The sequence below is a fragment of the Melospiza georgiana genome, chromosome Z (assembly GCF_028018845.1).
Source record: "Melospiza georgiana isolate bMelGeo1 chromosome Z, bMelGeo1.pri, whole genome shotgun sequence".
Classification (NCBI taxonomy): domain Eukaryota; kingdom Metazoa; phylum Chordata; class Aves; order Passeriformes; family Passerellidae; genus Melospiza; species Melospiza georgiana.
The window spans coordinates 64,836,935-64,856,194 of NC_080465.1; the positions used below are offsets into that span (position 1 = coordinate 64,836,935).

Sequence of the window (19,260 nt, forward strand, 5' to 3'; positions counted from 1 at the left end):
CAGAAGTGGAAGAAGTCTGTGGATTTAAAGGAGAGACCAAAGCCAACTGAATGAAATCTATTAACAGAGGTTTCTGGTCTCCCTAGCCAGATGTGCTGTTTGTGGTTGGCCTTTGACACGGGTCAATGAGAGCACCACACCACAAATCAAAAGCTTTTTTTAGCTTCACAGTTTGATCTGCAGAGTTATTTTGGTGATACTACAATGCATGAAACAATAGGAGTAGGAGCAAAAGATAAGTGGGAAGATATACGGAATGAGTCCATAGTTGAAAGGTATCAGGAAGCTCTAATTCAGCTATTAAACAGTTGAGTGTATTGATGGTAGACAATCTACTGAAACCAGACTATTACAGCATTTCTAGGACTGAGAAGGAAGAGCTGAGGCATGCCTCTGGGTTTGCTGCAGTAGTGAAATCAAGAGTCATAAAGTGGGAAATATTTTAAGCAAAGATTGAAACTGCAGTCTGAAGGCCAGACTTTTCATTAATAAAAACAATAAGGGAAACCAGGTGGAGCTTTTCTATTAGTAAAGAGATTGCAATTCCAATGAAATGTGAGAGTTGAAGTGTGTATGCATGACAACAGTGCATGCAAATTAAATGCACAGCACAGGTGGAATTTTTATTTTATTTATCTTTTTATTTTGAACTGTTACATAAAATGAAGAGTTTTTAGTGAAGAGCTGTGATAATCAAATTTGTGATTCATATGGCAAAATATATCCCACAGAATTGGTAGCGTAAATAATCCTAGAAGATGACTGTTCTTAAGGTAATAGACGGCAGATAAAAGATTGATAATATACTCAAATAGATATACTAAAGTTTGTTCTGTTTTTCTCATGAGGTCCCCAGAGTTTCCCATCACAACAGAGATCTGAAAAAGACATCTGGCCCACAGTAATGCTAAAAACCAGGGAATGAATAATTTGTTTTCCTGTTAAGTATGACATCAGCCAACTTTGGAGGATAGTGCATCTTTATCAATCTCTACTAAGATGGCATCTCATATTTTTCTAATTTTAATGAATTTTGGGTAGGTTTATTTGGAGTTGGAATTCTGTTTGATGGGTCATAAAAACATAAAGACTACACAAGATAGGACCAGAGAGATTTACAGTCTTATTGAAATAAGAAATAAGAAATAAGGCTACCTTTACATAAGGAAGATACTCTGCTTGAGCACAATTTTGCAGTAGTGTCATGCCTTTGTCAGCTGTACGCCAGGATCAGAATACCAGGGAAAACATCACTCCCAGACACTAATATTTTATGCAGCCTGATCTAACCCCACACAGAGTGTAGGAGTATGAAGGAGGAGAAAGCCTTATCTTTGCCAAATCAAGATAAACAGAACTCATGGTGCCAGCATGTAAAATGCTGGCAAGCATAATTTCTTTGATTTCACAAATGATATGGGCTGTTTTCAGAGGATAGGAAAGTAATGCCAGAAGCCTGTCCTTATTATTGGTAGAACAGTTATGTTCATGAGATTGCAAAGGAAAGCAGAGCTGTAGTAGCCATGAGTAACCTGGGGCTTTTAAAGCCATCACCATGGATTTGAAGCTTGGAGAAATTAGATGAGAATGTTGTTATGGGTAAGGTGGTAGTTAGTTGTTAAACCTTAGTGAACAAAAAGATTTTGTTAGACATACAGGATAACACAACAGTTAAACAGTGGGACCAGGTAAGTTACTGATGTCTGCATGGTTAGCCATAAAACGTACAAACACACAGGGACCAAGAATCAGTAAGATGCTACATGGTTGCAAAATAATAGGAACCGTCATGCTCTTTTCATGTTCAGAGTTTGACTGGAAGTTTAAGTAAGTTCTTAAATAATCCAATATTTACCACTGGGGTCCCTGTAATTAATTACCTGAAAAAGCTTGTACATGAGCAATCCTTACATCTTTAACTTAGTAAAAATCAAGAATAGGTTTGGCTGTTTTCAAAGAGCCTTTTACTGGGTGAGTTAAAGCATGAACTGAATCACAATGAATCAGAGGAAATTGCAGTATCTCTCTATATCACCTGCTTCTGGAGTATTAATTAGTTTCATGTAAATATGAGCAAATAGTCCTACAACTAGGATTTTTTTTTAGGGCTTTTTGAAATATGAAGTTGCTGTTCACTGATAAGAATTCTAGTAGATCCTGCTAGTTATTCTAACTGTTCATTGTGCTGTAAATTTTGTATTATTTGGTTGTTTGTTTGTTTTCTTTATGGTAATTAAAACCTGTACTTATAGGGGTGAATGTCATGTTAGTTTTAGTTCAAACTATATTCATCCCTGGGAAATAAGTGTTGCTTCAGCAGGAATCAAGAATATGTTTTGCTTGATGAGGCTGCATCACACTTGTTTTTATTCATCACTCAGTAATGACTATTCAGCAGTTCAGAATGCACCTAGACCTAAAATAAAGATGGAGATAAATCCCAGTGAGTATAGCAATAAAGGAGCTGCATTTTGTAGCAGGTTTTTCCCTTATCACAGAATTCTATAATGGTTCAAGTTGGAAGAAACTTTTTGGAAGTCATCTAGTCCAACCTTCCTGCAATGAGCAGGGACATCTTAAACTAGATCAGGTTGCTCAGAGCTCTGTTTGTTGTGACCTTGAATGTTTCAAGGGATGGGACATCTGCCTATTCTCTCTAGACAACTTGATCCAGGGTTTCACCACTCTCATTGTAAACAATTTCTTCCTTATATCTAGTCTGAATCAACCCTCTTTCTGTTTAAAATCATTTCTCCTTGTCCTGTAGCAACAAGACCTCCTAAAAAGTTTGTCCCCATCTTATTTGTCCCCTACACATACTGAAAAGCCTCAATAAGGTCTCCCTGGAGCCTTCTTTTCCTGAGGATATACAGCCTCACCTCTCTAAGCCTTTCCAAATAGAAGAGGTACCTCAGCTCACAAACCATTTTGCAGCCCTTCTCTGGGCTCAATCCCAGCAAGTCTTCCTGTACTGAGGACCCCAGAGTTGAATGCAGCACTCCAGGTGGGTTCTGCAGCAACACAATATGTTCAGTGCCTCACCATTTTAATCAAGTTTTTGCAACATCACAGAAACCCAGTGCTGGACCAGAATGTTGTTTCTTTCTCAAAAAGAACCCTGGTAAAAATCCTGACTCTTCTCCTTGCCATCCTGAGTTTTATCAGGTTCCTTCCTCATCTCTTTACTATCTTAAGAAATTAATTATATGAAAATAATTAAAGACTAGAATCCTGCAAAATAATGTTTTCGTTTTTTCCGATGGGTGGGAGAGGAGGATTTAATTCCTCATTTGCTGCATTAATTAGGAAGTCAGCAAGTTAAAACCCCTCAACTAATCTGCAATTCTTTTCCAGAAGATAACAATGAGATTTTAATTGCCAAGGAGTTTTGTAAAATGACACAAGTGAAAAAATGGAATCTAATCTAATACATCTTTTTAATGTACTTGAAATTAGATATATTGAGGGGTCAAAGCTCCTTTGAGGCAGATGCCAACAACTGATGAAATCATGATGAAATCATGTGAAATCATGATGAAAGGGAAATCTAAGTGTAGGTAATTGAATGCAGTAATATATTTCAATAAAAACATCCGTATTCCCCAACAGTGAATATTTTCCTCTTCTAAAACTATTACACTGAATTCCTGCTGGCCATTTTGGTGCTTCTAGTAGAAAACGTTAAAAGGTAATTTCACTAGGAAGCTTCAATGACTATTTTTTTTGTTTAAGTACAAACAGCAAATCAGTTATTAGTTAGACATTAAAAAAGCTTTTGTTCTTCAGAAATAAACTTGTCTCACTAGTGCTACAATTAACTTCATTAAATGTTTCTACCTATTGTAAATAAAGAGAAATTACCATTATGTGACAAAATTTGTTGGCTGAAGAACAGATGCTTCCTCTTATAGAAGCAATGGATTTGGCCAGTAGAATAAAAAGGGAAGGCCCTATATATTAGTGTGATATTGGCTTTTCATTTTTAGATTACAGTCACCCGAGGTTCATCCTTACCCTGGTTTTGTATCCTCCACAGACAGAACACTGTTCCCTGTGCAGAAAACACCAAATTTTAGGTTGCTCTTCTTCCTAATGTTGGACCAGCTGTCCAACAGTGTTGGACAGCTGTCAGTAATCCCATTCCACTGCTCATCAGTCTTTAGGCATTGTGGTAGAGCTGCTATTAAGGTCTCTAGCCTACATGGTCAATGAGAGAGATTTTGGGTGACTCTAAAGTAGCAGGCAAGGACTCAGCAATCTCTTCATAGAAGTAACTAAAACTTTCTGGACCAAGAATAGTGGAAATGATACAGATTTTATTTGTCTCTGACTTTGATGTACTTGGAGCCTTCTGGTTTTAGAGAGGCAAAAGCAAAAGTCCCCATATATATGCAATGACCTGGGCCTTTGCAAGGGACTCATGCTATTAAGACAAAAAAAAAAATATAAATAGTCTATTCTGAATTTTGCAGACCAACATATGTCTTGAGCATGTAAGTCTCAACAATTTAAAATCATTGGCTGAATTGTAGCTGGATTTTAGCTTAGAACTGTTCAAACCATAGGGGATTTTTCCTTTGAGAAATCATGTTCCTTGCCCTCTCTGGACTTGGTGAATCTGGGGCTTGTGGCAATCGAACTCCTTGGCTTTTGTTTTGTAGAGTGTATTCTCCTTTTAAAATTATTTCCTACAAACATGTTGAGCAGAGGTTAGAACCAGTGAGATTATTTCCAACTATAGCCTAGGTCTTGTTACAGAAACTTGTTTAGGAAATATAAAAAATATATAGAAATAAAAATATATAGAAATATTCTTTAGGAATAACTGGGGGGAAAACTCCCTTCAGAGCATGCTTTTGCTGTGTAGGGAACAAGTACTTCTGAAAGTTGATGTAATGCAATGCTACGTTCACATAGTAAGATGAAGATTCTAAATGTAACATACCTCTTGAATTTGGGGGCAAAGTGGGGAAAAATGTCTTGTACTTTTCCCTTCACTGTCACTGTGTTTCCCTTCACTGTCACTAGAGGAACCTCAACTGAAACACATTTACGTACCTTAGGAACTAAATGTAGGGTTCATATGTGATAATAGTTACAATTTTCTTGTGCAGACTGCTGGAGCTGCAGTGCTAATCCCAGCAATGGATAAATTCAGAAAAACATCGTACTAGACCTAATTGCATTTTGCATTTGATATCTTGTTCTACAAAGTTAAAGTACTTAAGATACAGATAATTAGTCATCAATACTTCTTTTGGTTCCTTCCACCCTTATATTTTATAAGTGTTAAAACAGTCCAGGATATCATAAGTGCACAGTTGACTGTACATCAGTAAAATAACAAAAACAAGGAGGAAAAAAGACTTTGTCCATCTGTTGCTTCATCAGAGGACATGTTAGCATCACACATGTTAGCATCATGGAGTTAAAGTCTGGAGAAGTTATTTGAGCAGCATACACATCAGTATGGTGCAGCACACTGTGAGAGTTAGCAGCTGATTTGAGCAGGGACTAGTAGAGTTTGCAGCTGCTTTTGCTGAGAGTGCAAAAGGTATGTGCAGCATGAAGAACGGCAAACTTAATTAGACATCTTTGAGTTGTTACAATTGGGTGACTTGGTTTGGTTAGAAGGGACCTTAAAAGTCACCTCGCTCCAGCTCCAGTTTAGATGCTTTTCTGTCCATTCTGGGATAAGATTTTCTCTGCACTACTCATGTCAGAATGCTTTCTTGCTTAATGGCACATCTGTCTGGTTTGTTCTCCTATGCAAGCTGGAAACGCTCATCCTCACTCCAAGTGAGACCACTATTGGAGGGACCTACAATGCATATGAAGGCAGATCACAGACTTGTGCAATGTTATTTTATAAGTGCAAATGCCATTTGAAAACAAACTCATGAACAAGAAACACAAGGAAAATCCGTTTGGAACCTAAAAAGGAAAAGGGTGTTACATTCCTCACACAATTCAGGAAGCACGAAAGGATTTTACTCAGCCTTAATGATGGCAAAAGCACTTTAGGTGTGAGAAATTGAAAACCTTAAGAAGACAATTTCATCATAGCAGCTACAAACATGTAAAAGCAGAAGGTTGTAAAGAAAAGATATTTGCAATCCTCAGTCCTTAGATGCTAGTAGATGTCAATACTTGAGTTTCTTTACAGTTCCAGTAAAGCAGTACTTGCTCCTATGTTTTTTAACAGCAAAGTGCATTTATAGGTAAAAAATGATAGGACAACTAAATATTTTTCAAAAACCAAGGGGAGTTAGTCCTCTAATTTTTAATCTGTGTTCTAAGAGCTTGATAGTGAAGACAGCAGCTCTGGCAGCTGCAGTGGTCTTGTGTTTCACTAAGTGTGCTTAAGCTGTTGTTAAAGTCAGTTGGCATTGAGTGTTAAGAAAGACAGCAAATTGGTGGTTTGGCTACTGGGCTGTAAAATTGCTGGGTGTCAGAAAGTGTCAGAAGAGGAGGAACTGAAGAGATCCTAGTTTTGAACTGTGGAAAGATGCAGCATTCTGGAAGCAGCTGATCCTGTGAGGCCAAATGCCAAAATATCAGCAGGGAAAGAGGGAGAAATGGAAAGAAAACACATTTTGGAAAGGCACATCTCAGAACTGACTGTATAGAAATTTAACAAAACAGCTTCTACACACCATTTCCTGAGGAGATCCAGCTTCCTCTGATGTTGATGATACAGGCTGTATTGCAGGACATTCATAAAAAAATGAATTAAAATTTTTTTTTCTCTCTCTCTTACACTTGGAAAACATTCTGGCAGCAATGTGTACTCCTGACATAATGGATCAAGATTTTTATGCATCTATCTTTCTGCTTCTGACAGGCAAGACCATAATATTTAATTCCAGTGCTTGTTATCTCACCCAGCTATTCTAAATGGTGGACAGCAAGAAATCATGAGACACATAGATAATTTGTCATATCTGGGATTATTGACAGGTTATTCACAGATTTTTGAAGGCAGGAAAAGGGAGCTGGAAAAACATCCTCCCGAAAACAATGCAAAAGAATCTCCCCTCTACCCAATTTTTTGTAATCCTTTCTTTTAGGGTTATTTTGAAAAGCCACTGTCACTGAAAAGCCAGTCATCATCCTTGGCTGATCTGCTTACTCTTAACAGATCCTCACCAGTTTTAATGGTTCAGAGGAGGTGCCAGGCAGCTGTGTCCAGTTCACAGCTCTGCTGCTTGAATGTATGCAGCCTTGATCAGACTACTTTGCTCCTTCCTGCTTCTGACTCAAAACAGGGACAAGGCTGGAAGTTATGATAAAAGTTTAATAAAAATTCTGGCAAGTGGCAAATGCACACCAAATGCTATGTATTTAATTCTGTGGAATTGTATTTCTCTTGTAATTACAAAAAAACCCTACATTCTCCATGTAATCCACTTTAAGCAGTTGTATCTGTTGGTGTGTTGACTATCACTTATGTAACCTGTTTTTAACCTACATTATTGTTCGACCTTTTTGTTCCCTTCAAAAAAAAAAAAATTATTTAGAGAGAGAGTAAATGCTGGCACTCTCATTAGTACTGAAGTTATATATAAATATCTATAAAGGCCAGAATAGTGGTTTAACTTTACTTTGTAAATGATGCAGATTAAAAATTTCTTTTTAAGTAGCTGTACTAAATTGTGACTCAATTCACTGTTTTATCTGTAGCTGTTATAACAACTTAGTGTTTATATATACATATATATGCGCGCGCGGGCACTCACCCACACACACACACGCGCACACACACACACACACTTTTTATTTATATATACTTTGTGTTTTATATGTAACAACTTTGTGTTATAACAACTTTGTATAATGAAAGCATAATTTCTGGATTCCAAAGTTTTTTTGACTTCCAGGCTGTTGCTAAAAAACTAGTTCTCAAGAATGCAAATGCCAATAGACTCATAGCCTGTGAGATCAAAAGGAAATATTTTGATCATCCAGTCAAATCTCCTTTATTAGATGTCATGTGGCATCTGAATTAATTTCTATTTGATGCAGAGTGTAGGTTTTAGAAGTTTTTCCAATTTTAGTTAAAAATCTGCCAGCAATACAAAGTATCCAGAAGTTTAAAAAATGTTCTGGTTTTGCTTTATGGCCAGTTATTTAACTTCAACTTTCAGACAGCTCACATTCCTGTAACTATTTGTGAGTTTGAAGAATCATATAGTACAGCAGTTTGGTGACCTGCATATTGTTTGGACACTGTGACCTCAAAAACTTCCTTGTCCTCAGCTAAGAAGACATCTGAATACCACTTTCTTGTGGATCTGTTTTTGTCTTCCTCATATTTGGGCTTCTTTCCTGCGTCCTTGCCTTACTGACACACTTTCCTTGCCTTACATCAAGGAAACCAGCAGAGTTTTGCAGCCCTGCTCAGTGAAGATGTTTGTCATTTTATGAGCCCAATTACACTTTGAAGAGAGTCTGAAGATGGAATTTTGATAATAGTTGACGTTGTGGGAGCCTGACATATCATCTCTCAAATTTCACACTGTCCTGGGGAATAGTGGAAAGGCAGTCAAGTGATTTTTAAGCTGTTGCCTGATGCTAATATATGTTTGTTTATGAACTAAAGTCCAGCATGTAAAGGAACTGAATGAATGATTAGAAATAAAATAGTACTAGTAATAGGAAGATTTATGAAAACCATTGCAGTTTTTGCAGCTTCTGAAATGTCTTCCCTCATGAAAGCAGACATCTTCTGCAGCACATCTGAGATTCTATCAAACAAAACGTCAGTTTGTATATTTCAAAAGATACACGTTTGTACATTTGAAGTTTATCTTTGTTAGAAAAAAGTTGTTTTATTAGTATAGAGAGTATTCCTATATTGTAATCATATGAAAAAAATCACATTTATATTAGACCATTTAAAGTCCTTTTCTCCTAATGAAAGACAGTGTAGAAATAGCCATAGAGATTGCTATCAAATGAAGTAAACATAGATGAAAGAAATTTTGTGAAGACTGTAGACACCACATTGCAACCCTGGAAGTCATGTGACTGGAGACCAAAAAGATCTAGTATATGCAATTTATCGCATAAATCATAGCTGTGGATATAACAATCTTTATTTTCTTTTTCTCAATTTATAATATGACCAGTGTTGTGAATTAGGAGTGACTGTTTGTGGACACACTTCAATTGCCAGAATGTGCACAGGGACCGTCCTGAAGGTGCAACAGTGATGTTACCCCTGGTTCATCTGGAGGTTTAAAATAAATGAAAGTAATCAGCCAGTTTGTTAATCAAGCATTACTCCAGCCTTTCTGTTATCTGATATGCAGAAACTGAGAGATATGGTCTCGTTGGAGGCTGGCTGCATGTCTCTCACAGGTAGTTTTTGTCAGTTAATTTTGAATGGTGATGTTCATTTTGATAATGATGTTTAAGAGGGGTAGTAATCAAGCTTTTAATATCAGTGAAGTTCACTGACAAATGTAAGACGAGTTTCAGGGCAGAAAAAGGCAGCAGTTCCAAAGGTAACTGCTAACAATTCTCCTCCATTGACCTGACCTGGTAGATCAGAGACAGAGTGGCCATGAAACGGTGGTGTTCCCCAATGCTCAGTGTTGGGATCAGCCCTATTTAGTATCTTCCTCGACAACCTGAGTGAAGGGATCAAGTACACACTCAGCAAGTTCACAGATGACACCAAGTTGGGTAGGAGTGTTGTTCTGCTGGAGGGTAGGAGGGTTCTGCAGAGGGATCTGGTCAGCTGAATCAGTAGGTTGAGGCCAATTGTGTGAGATTCAATATGGTGAAGTTCTGGGTCCAGCCCTTGGATCACAATAATCCAATGCAGCACTACAGGCAGGGGGAAGCGTGGTTGGAAAGCTGCCTGGCAGGAAGGGATCTGGGGTTGCTGTTTGACAGTGGCTGAACATTGGTCAGCAGTGTGCCTTGGTGGCCAAGGCCAGTGGCGTCCTTGGTTTATATCAAGAACTGTGTGGCCAGCAAGACCAGGGAGGTAACTGGTGAGGCCATACTCAAATCCTGTGTTCAGTTCTGGGTCCTTCACTTTTGTAGAGACACTGAGGTGCTGGAGCAAGTCCCAAGATGGATAATGAAGCTGGTGAAAGCTCTAGAGAGTAGGTCATATAAGGAGCAGCTGAGGCAGCTGGGGTTGTTTAGCTGGCAGAAAAACAGACTAAAGATCTTACTGCTCTGTATAACTACATGAAAGGAAGCTGTAGGAAACTGAGGGTTGGGCTTTTCCCCCAGGTAACAAATAACAGGATGAGAGGAAATGGTCTCAAGTCATGCCAAGGGAGGTTTAGATTTCATATTTTAAAAAAAAGAAAATATGGAAAGGTTTGTAAAGCATTAGAGCAGACAGCCCAGGAAAGTGGAGTCACCATCCCTGGATATACCATATCCCAGAGTCATAAGCCCTCTGGATATGACACTAAAGGACATGATTTAATGTTGAACAAAGTGGTAGTGGTAGATGGTTGGACTTGATTATTTCAAGAGTCTCTTCCAGCATTACGATTCCATGATTTTAAATAAGAGCAGTAATCAAGTACTACAAAGGCATCTGAAATGCCAAGGAACTAGGGAAATGGGGTGCTGTAAATTATGCCACTGATACTTCCATTTAATGTAAAATGCAGCAAAACTCTAAAACTGAATCTTAGTATAAGCACTTTGCCTCAATTCTAAATTTTAAATACTACTTCTAAGTATATACTATAAACAGGGTCAGCTTGGAAAAAAATACTTTATCCTTTTCCTATGATTTAGAATAAAAAATAGCAAGACAGACACAATCAAATAAACCCAAATGGAATCAAGTTTTTCTGTGGTGTAAAGTACTCTGATCAGAAAATGGCTTAATTTGATATTTAGTATATGTTCTGTGACTGAATTTTTCCATGTCAGACTTATGTGACAAAACAACATTAAGCGAAAGTGCTGGAAATAGGTTATTTGTGATACTTCCTTACATTCTATTAAGGGGGTTTTGGTCAGTGAACAGTCTACTCAGGAGGTGAATTTACTTTAAGTCCAGTATACCACTGATGGATATTACATATCCCTTAATTATGGAATACTTTTACTGTCTTGCTAACTCTCAGTGAATTTTCTAAATGACAGTTGAAACCATGGGAAACTCTTGACTGAATCAACACTTTTGGAATTACGCTGCTATTTTTGACATTTGAATTTAACCCTGTGGTAGAGATTTGTTTTCCTAAGATGTAACAAAATGAGTTAAGGCCACCCTAAAGTAGGCGCATGCAGATGTCTGAAGGACTTAAATGATTTATGACATGAGTTGAAGGACTAACCTAAGAAAAGAAAAATATCCCATCAGAAATTTCAACAGGTTTTTTTAATATATAAAATAATTGCTACAGTAATACAGACATGAAATCCAAGATATTTCAGCTGTCTAGGATGCCAGATGTTAGATTCCAAAGCTAATGAAGTTTAGAGAACTCAAAGTTGTATCCTCTAGTGGGCACTGGATCAGCCTTTTAATTTATTAAGAACATGAAGTTTTAGGGAGTTGTAACATGAAAGTTTACATTCAGAGTGATACTAATACTAATCCTCTCACTGTATGGAAATGGTGAAAAGATGGTTATATTATCCCACAACTAGGTATTTCTAGATACTAATACTGATTGTATTCAATGGTGTAAGCAGAGCTTTAGGTACTGTACCAAACAGACCTATCAATTAAGAGTTCTCTTAAAATTGTGTTCAGAATCATGAGCGTGTAGGTCTTGAGTTGTTCTAAGGTGAAGTGTCTGACCTATGGCTAAAAAATATAAACTACCTTGTATAAATATAGAAGTTGCTTTTAAGCTCATGCTCTAAAGACTTTTCCTCACTATTCTAAGACTGAATTATTTTAGAAACAGAATCAGAGCATCCAGGCTGGTTAGGCCACTTCAGATCTGAGGAAGGGAAAAATCCCCAACTACTTTAGATGCTTGTTCTTTGCTTATGACATCTGGGGCTGGTGCTGCTGGAAGCCACTGTCCAGGAGCCCAGACTCCCTGAAATTTGTCTTCAGCTCTCCCACAAGGCTGCTGTTTGATTTCAATCCTGTAATTTTGAGCTCCTTTATGGTCAGCTGTGGTACAATACACTAGAAGGGTGGAGGTTGGGCAGTGGCTGTAGCCACGTTCATCATCAGTTACTGCAACTGTGTCTGCGAGTAGAAAACTTGTCAAGACTTCCCCAAGGAGAGAAAACCTGAGTCCTTTTGCTTCAGATTTTTCCCTGGTTTTCCAGTTGTACAGAGATCCTTGCCAGCAGCAGATATGCTGAGCTTCTCCTGAGTTTCAGTGTGATGCTTTTGTCTTTCCCAGCAGCTCTGGCTGCTATTAAATTACCTCAGTACAGAGCCTGTCTTCCTTCATCACTAGCCAGGTTGTTCCCTTTTTTCTTCACAATTTATTCCTCTACAGTCTTATTCATAAAGGAAGAAGACTTTTTTCCACATAGTTTTAGGCTGATATGTATGGGTTGAAGAACACTTCAGTCCCGTTAAAATCCATAGCTGTGGATTCTTGTAACTCATGGATGTGGAACTATGGCTATACTGCTACAATTGATCACAAATACATGGCAAAGCAGATAAAACCACTTAAGTCATACCAGGACTGACTGGCTTTTTTGTGGCTATGAGGTGGAAAAATGTGCATTGAATTTCAGCTTTGGTCCATGGGAGACACTGCAGTAGCTTGGCCTGCTGTTGCGCAAGATGTGTATCTTTGGAGTTAAGTGGTAATTTAAAGGATTATCTGCTGTCTTTTCTTCTCTGCTTTTTTGGTTTCTGCTCTGTCTATATTAACATCTGTTTCTAATTTTATCTTGGTTTTTTTCAGAATATGTAACATAATTTTGACAACTGCTTTGATTGTGGATTGTCATTGACCCTTGCTGAAGAAACAGTTTCTTTATTAGCAAGAATGCATCATATAGCACTGCTGGAGTCAATAACTTTTTATCTAACTTTAGACCCCTACATTTGTGAAATGGTATCTGCAGTAATTTTCCATGGTCTTTACATATGTCAACATCTACTTTATCAATTATCTTCATCTATTTTTATGGTGCAAAGGGGCTGTTGCTATTGTGAGTCGAAGAATAATAGGCTAAGAAGATAGCTGGGGTTTTAATTGTGATCAAAAATGACACAAAATTCTTTTTAGGATGAGAAGTCAAATTTTTGAGGGTCTCACTTTGTGACTGAACATAGTTAGCAAGAGGTGTGTCAATAGTCTTCATCATCTTTCCTGCACTCCTGAGTAATGGCTTGCATCTCTTGTTCACTAACCTAGGTGCGGCCCTTGGATATTAATATGTCATCCTCACTTTACCCTAAGTCATTGACCTTTTGTTTTCATTACAAGGTGAAATGGAAAAACAGAATGTTGTCAAATTATACACTAAAGTAGAGCTGGTAGCACAGAAAACTTAATGACAGGACAACTAAGATGCTTATTTGTTTTATTAGAAACATAGAATCGTAGAATCATTTGGGTTGGAAAGGATATTAAAGATCATCTCGTTCCAACTCTCCTGCCATAGGCAAGAACACCTTTCACTTGACCAGGCTGCTCAGAGTCCAATCCAACGAGTCCAATCCAACATGGTCTTGAACACTTCCATGGATGGGGGCATCCACAGCCTCTCTGGGCAACCTGTTCAGTACCTTACCACCCTCGGAATAAAGAACATTCACATTACCTAATATCCCATCGAAACCTACTCTCTTTCTGTTTAAACCACTACTCCACATCCTAGACTGACTCCCTGATTGTGAGACCTTCCTATCCTTCCCATATGTCCCCCTCGAGCAGGAAGGTTGAAATAAGATCTCCCCAAACACCTTTTCTAGGCTAAACAATCCCAGCTGTCTCAGTTCTTCCTCATAGCCGAGGTTCTCAGCCATCTGACCGTCTTCGTGGCCTTCCTCTGCCTGTCTTATGCTGGGGACCCCAGAGATGGATGCAGAGGGTAAAGCAGAGAAGTATAGCTTTCTGATATAGCCCAGCATACAGCTGGCTTTTTGGGATGTGAGTGCGAGTTGCTGGCTCATCTCCAGTTTTTCATCCACCCGTATGCGAAGCTGCTCTCAATCCACTCATTTAGCCTGTATTGAGGTTTACCCTGACCCAGGTGCAGGACCTCACACTTGGTCTTGCTCACCTCACAACTCTGCCAGTGTCCCTCTGGATGGCAGGCAAATGTCTAGATGGAATAGACTACAGAACATTTCAGCTGTAGTGGAGGTACACTGACCACTGGAGGTACACTGTAACTGTTGGAGCAATTTTTTTCCTATGGCCTATTCTGGGACAGAATAGCACAGTCTCATATTTTATCTCAGAGTGTGCTATCCTCAATTCTGTCCTTTTGTAGCAGGGTCTTTCAGAACTCACATGTAGGAGTGTTGAGGATCCTTAGGCAAGTAAGGAGTGAAGTGTGGCAGATGCCGCATGAGGCCGTCTGACTGGGAGGGAGGGAGGGAGGGAGGGAGGGTGCTTGCCCGGAGCAGTCTGTCTGCAGACAAACTCCGAGTGACTGCTGCATTGCTCTTCAGTGCCTGCTCTCCATGGGATGAGGTAGCCCCTCTTGATCTGTTTACTGGGCATTATCTTCCATGTGCTCTGTGCGGGTGTTCTCTCTCTTTTTCTCTTTAATCTGTCGTGTTCCTGTGGCGCCTCCTCCCTTGTTATCTGGGGAGGAATTTACAGTTTCTTCTTACAGGTGTAGGACAGATGGAGGTGAAGGAGGCAGTACAAGGGTTACAGTTACAGTTTCAATTAGGAGTGGCACCTGAAGGATCTCTTTTTCACAGACTCTAGATCCACACCTTCACATTGAATTTTGTCGTAAATGTCACAGATTCTGGTATGAAATTTGTAACTTACTTCAGAATTAGAAAACTTTTCACCCCAAGCAAGTTTTTGTTCAAAATGGGAAGGAATACACCTTCAGCTTGCCTGTAACTTCTGCTGTATAGTAGTGGCATTTTCACATATTAGAATTGACACATTTTTAATAATTCTGAAATGTTTATATAAGCAGACCCTGTCATGGTATGTTTGAAAAAATTATCTTTCCCAACCAAGTTTGTATGTGAAAAATCATGCTGCTTTGATAAATTGGTAGGTTTTTTCCCCCACCATGTAAGGTTTTTTTCATTTATCATATTTTATTTTCACAGTTAGAGCTCTGGGTAAGAGAGGTCTTACTGCAGCATACCTACATGGGGGTTTTTCCCCAAGAATTCTATTGAATCAATGAGGCTAAAAATGGTAGAAAGTAGTTTTGATTCATTTTGTTAAGAGATAACATTTCATTTCAAATGAATGTCACTTAAAGAGAAAAAGAGTGCTTGAATTAGCTCAGACAGTTTTATTGCCATAGCAGTATTCCATGCAGGTCTGTGAAGAAGAGCTGGATCATGCACAAAACAATACTATGAGTGCTGAATTGAGGAGACTGAAAAGGGTGATTTTTAAAAATAGTTTGGTCTCCAGTCTGGCTTGGCTTTGATTTCTAGACACTTAGAAAATGGAACTTTTGAGGCTGAGGTCAATGGGAAAATGTCTTTTGTTACTTCTCAGTAAGTGTGACTTTATGGAAATGTTAAAATGAACTTCATTGTTTGCATAGACTCACCTTTTGGCAAGAAATGAGAATCTGTATAATTAATTACTCCAGAAATATTATTTTTATGTAAATGAGCTCCTTTCATACAGGATCAAACAAATCCAAAATATCCCAGGCATTCTACAGTAATTTGTGGATGAGTACCCATAAAATACTCAAAGCTAATGTGTTCCAATAATAATATAACTTTTGAGTCTTGACCTTGTTTTCATTAATATAACCTAATGATTGTACAAGGTAGAGTAAACTCTTCCATTTAAGTGGCAGTGATATTTTCGGTAAACAAAATTGTATGCATATCCTTGTCAGATGAGTATATTGTCTTCCAGTGATGTTTAAATTAAGTTCTAAAAGTTTGTATCAATATAACCTGAGAATAAAAACAATTCATCAGCAGATCTCAACATAAGGGATTTGCTAAACACCTTCCAGGCAGAGCTATAATTAGGACGGTGATCAGGCATGTGGGATGTTTCAGGTTACTCTGTCTAACATCCTGCACTGTCTCCCTCATAGCAGTGCATGGTCACTGACTGAGAGTGGTTAGTTTGACTTCCCCCTTTCACTGATGTGGCTATCTGTACTATACAAAATGAGTCCTAATGGTTTACACTAGGTTCGTCTAGTTTGAAGAAAAGGAGACTCAGAAGCAGCCTCATTGCCCTGTACAGCTTCCTGAGGAGGGGCTGGAGAGAGGGAGATGCCAGTCTCTTCTTCCTGGTATCCAGTGATGGGGGATGTGGGAATAGTTCAGGGGACGTTCACACTGGACTTCAGGAGGCATTTTTGTACCAAGAGGTTGATCAAAGAGATCAGTCTTCCTAGTGACATGCTGGATGCCCCAGGCCTGTCAGTGTTTAAGACACATTTGGAAAAGGCCCTCAGTACTGTGCTTTAACTTCTGTTCATCCTTGAATTGATCAGGCAGTTGGACTAGATGATCAGTGTACCTCCGTTACAGCTGAAATGTTCTGTAGTCTATTCCATCTAGACATTTGCCTGCACTACCTTTCCATACGCATCCTTAGGCGAATGTGTCATTTGCCCATATCTTTATTTGTTTGAAATTAAACAGCTATTTTACTTAGAGCTATTCTGTGCATACAATAAAATTATCATTAAGTCTTGTGGGAAGACAAGTTTTGTTTCTTTTACTGGGTTTGAGTCTGATCATACAAGCTGCACAGTCCTTCTGCAAAATTACTGTTTCATATGTTTCCCCTAATTTTGCTGGGAGCTGAGGAAATAGGAACTATGGGCAAATTCCAGCATGTAACAGGGGCATGCCCTGCAAGACAGAGTCTTTTGTTAAAAGCTAGTGGAGAAAATACAAAAAAATATTTACCTATATTTCACTAAAATATAACCACCTACTATACTGAGGCTTGCAGATTAGCTCATTTGATACAAAATCTTGTAGAAACACATGCATATATGTATACTGAATAATCTTTATGTGTCAAATGATGTATATTCCAGTTTATATAGGTATATATAAAATGGAAGTATGCAGTGCTGCAATGTTTATGATTGCTTGGACTGATAATATTCTCCATAATATTGTCTGAATTAAATAGAGAAAATAAATAATTTGGGCTTTTTTTGAGGCAGCAATGCATACACCAGTCTCCACCAGTACTATGCTGCCTTTATATTTAAAACTTTTTATTGATCAGCAGATATTTGTCACTGAATAGGCAGTAATCAATGGAGATAACGTCACAGTGAATGAGTAGAGAGTTTGGCTAAGAGTTTGTCTAGTCAGGAAAACTCCTTTCATTTTATCCATATGGAAATGGCATTAGGTTGCTGAAGTTCTTCTTTAACCTGTGTGTTGCGCAGGCTTCAGGAATATGTTTACTTCTTTGGCTCCATTAAAAAGTAAGGGTGTTTTTCCAAAACTTCTCACAGTTGCTCGTTGTAGTTCCTATAGAAACCTTGACATGTGAGAGTCCCTGATGCCAAATTAGATGTCCTGGGTCTCTGATTTATGGCTCCTCTAGGCAATAGTAGTGTTGGTGAGTTCTTTCATTAATGTTCATGCATCTAAACTAAAGGCAGCAGTGGCAGAAGGTTTAATCCGCTTCAGCTGAGTCTGTCTCATTGGTTTGTCTTTTTGGACACTTCTGCAGCACTATCAGATCCTTAGATTCTGTTTGTGCTAGATTTAATTCCTCCCTGCAGACTCAAGATAGAAGTTACCAAGCGTGGCGTGGTGTGCTCTGTGTGGTTTTGGCCTGTAAAATGTTGAAATTTGTTGACTTACAACTTTCTCAGGGTGGTTAACATACTCATGTAGTTAATCCCTTCAGCAAAGGGCAAATCAAGATAACAGTAAATATTCTTGCAGCATAGAACCTTCAGACCTCAGTCAGCTGAACGTGTTTCTAGCACTGAGACCCAAATCTCATAATGAGACTTCGAAGGTGGATCTGTGTAAGCCCCGAAAGGAATGGTTGATTTTTCAGACCTATTGAAGCTTTTTTGTTAATGACAACTAAATAATAGTAATGGAAGGAGTAAATCCCATTGTCTGTGGCAGTCCAGGCAGGTGGGGAGTCAGAGACTAAACAGTACATAGGATGCCAGTCTCTTTGTTTTTTTATGTGTTGGTAGGCATGGGCTACCTGAAAAAAGAGAAGTTTTGAAGATCAACGAGCTGCTGTTGTGAGGGTCTGGAAAAGAAAGCATATATTAGCAGCAAAGGTCAGGAGAACAGAGTTCATTATTCAGTTCATTATTAGAAATCAGTCTTTTTCATGGAGGAGAGAGGTAGTTAGAGAGTCTTGTTGATCCCAGCTTAAAGCAGCCATTAGACTTAGTGCCTACCAAAGTCTTTTGATTTGACTTTCTTTGGCCTTTGCTCAGACATGCTTTGTGTACCCTACAGGCCTCCAGTCTCTGTTACATCCAACAGCCTGAGACCAATTAGCTGTCACCTCTTGCATAGGACACCTGGATTCAGTCAGATCTGAAGGGAGCAGTTAGCTCTTGTCATGTTGTGGGGAATTTCAAATGGTATTGGAAGAGGGGAAATAAGCAAGAGAGAAACAATGTCAAATTTCTCCGTTCTCATAGAACCAGAAAGCGACTAATGATTGTTCCTAAAAGATTTAACAGAGAAACGAGTTTCAGTGTCAGTTCTACCCAACAGTCTGTGTTCTTAGGCTGCATAATTCAGCCTCTAGAAGAATACTTTTGATCCTGAAGTTAGTTCTTGGGAAGGAGAAAATTTAATTTCTTCTTTATGAAGAAAACCATGAAAACCATCCAGTCTCTATAAGGACTGCTGTAAGAATCCTCTCTGGACAAATTCAGACATGTCTTTCTCCATGTTTTTCTGACCAAGAAGTAGAGGCCAGAATGCTATGGTATGTTCTACCTAAGGATTTGAAGTTCTGCTGTGAATGCACAGTACAGAGATTAGCCTGCTAAAGAAAAATATTAATACTGTCTCTGACCAGTGACAAATACATGAGCTGAAAGTAACTTCTTTGATATATTTTTATGTTTGTGTGCATACACAGATATTCAAATATCGCAAATAAAAGGTGCAAAGTTGGCTGCTAGGAGAAGACGACTGTCTTACTT

General features: G+C 38.5%; 1 protein-coding gene across 2 annotated transcripts in view; it reads left to right on the forward strand.

Moving 5' to 3' along the window:
* The window catches only part of PCSK5 (proprotein convertase subtilisin/kexin type 5), a 229,575-nt gene that overhangs the window by 26,612 nt on the left and 183,703 nt on the right, over nucleotides 1–19,260 (forward strand). The window lies entirely within an intron of this gene.